Raw genomic sequence first — 1,506 nt, forward strand, 5'->3', positions numbered from 1 at the left:
ATGTACGTAAGGAGCGCCCTCTGCGTCGCCTCACCTTCTGTTACTGCTTCACAAAAGCAAAGTTCAATCCATAACACTCTGCTGTTCTCTCACCCAGGTTTTCTGCCATAGCAAGTCTAAACTCCACAGCTGGCTGATTACACACTATGTATTATCGTTGCCTGTATTATTAGTATTAATGTCCCCACAGGTCGTGTTTCTGACCGGCTACAGACTGGTGACCACATCACACCTGTTTACACATGGGAAATAATGTTTCATACTTATTTATTCGTTTCTATTGAGGTATCTTTTTAAATATGGAAAAATAACAGTCAAAATAGTGAACCCTAATTTGAACCAAAACACCTTACACTATTCCACTAATTACCAAAAAGAATTTAAATAACCAAAGTAACTTACTCTAATGATAATACTAACTTCAACATAATAATAACACTTTAATAACATATATAAAAACGTATAATAAGATTCACTTGCAGTAGTAAAAGTAGCTCTAACCTGAAGCACATTGTTGATTTGTTGTGTTACACTGAACTATTCTTACAACCTATTGCAGGAAAAAGATTTTGGTGTGAATATGTTTCAGATTATTTACACAGTTACTTATTCAAACCAGCTTTCTGTTGGCGTGTAATGAGTAAATGTGGCAGAGTTGGAGCTAAGGAACAGTAGAGTACACAGGCGGATCATCTTTGGTGGAGCTGGCTTCTACCCGAGGCTCAGAATAGACCACATGATCGCCGTCAGCACGGGGGGCTCTGTCAGACGAGCCGGTCCGGTGGGAAAAATTCAGCTCGGAGTAAGTGACTTTAATCGAGCCGTCTTCAGCCTGGAAGGAGAAAACATGCATTTAACAAAAGTTCATATGAAAAACAAAACGTATTCCCATTAACATTCTCGGTCGGGTCTTTGACCGCAGAGAAAGCTTGTGAAAGGAGAGTAAAATCAATCTCTTTCTGAGCCCAAAGCTAAATCCTATAACTTCTTTTTTTCCCTTACTGTATTTTGAGAACCGGCTGCAGTGACAAAGCTGTAGTGATCAGAGGTTTCAGCTTTATTCTGTTTGGTATAGTTGGCGAGAGTGTAAACTGAAGAGATTTCGACGGGAGCAGATCTGCTCCGTCTGTCCTCTCTGATGTCCTCGTACACTTGGTTGGTCTACAGGAGATGAAGCATTTGGTTTGTATCAGCTCGTTTCACAAACACTCAAACACGCTCAGATGTCTCAAACTGCCTCAAACTCACCTTTGTGACAGACGTGTACTCTGTGTCCACAGGAGGTTCTGAAAAACAGTACGTTAAAAAAATTACGCTACACTGATGAAACATCTGGCTCAGTCAAATTACTCATATGAAACATATATGAAAACGTTGTCCCTAATGAGTGACTCGAGCATCATTCAGCCAATCATTCAGCAGATTCAGAGATCCCTCGATATTGAACAGGTTGTGCAGCAGTTATTTAGTCTTTCTAAGACACTGATTCTGGACTGAGACAAAGTC

The 1,506-nt window shown here is 40.2% G+C and overlaps 1 long non-coding RNA gene across 1 annotated transcript; it reads right to left on the minus strand.

Annotated features, from left to right (window-relative positions):
• Window positions 1-428: 428 nt before the first annotated feature.
• On the minus strand, window positions 429-1,287 carry LOC139289577 (uncharacterized). The gene is made up of 3 exons (XR_011597461.1): window positions 1,249-1,287; window positions 1,003-1,161; window positions 429-832 (listed from the first exon to the last, which is right to left on the minus strand). It is a non-coding gene; the product is annotated as an uncharacterized lncRNA (long non-coding RNA).
• Between the last annotated feature and the right edge of the window lie 219 nt (window positions 1,288-1,506).

This window comes from Enoplosus armatus, chromosome 8, assembly GCF_043641665.1.
Source record: "Enoplosus armatus isolate fEnoArm2 chromosome 8, fEnoArm2.hap1, whole genome shotgun sequence".
In the NCBI taxonomy this organism is placed as follows: domain Eukaryota; kingdom Metazoa; phylum Chordata; class Actinopteri; order Centrarchiformes; family Enoplosidae; genus Enoplosus; species Enoplosus armatus.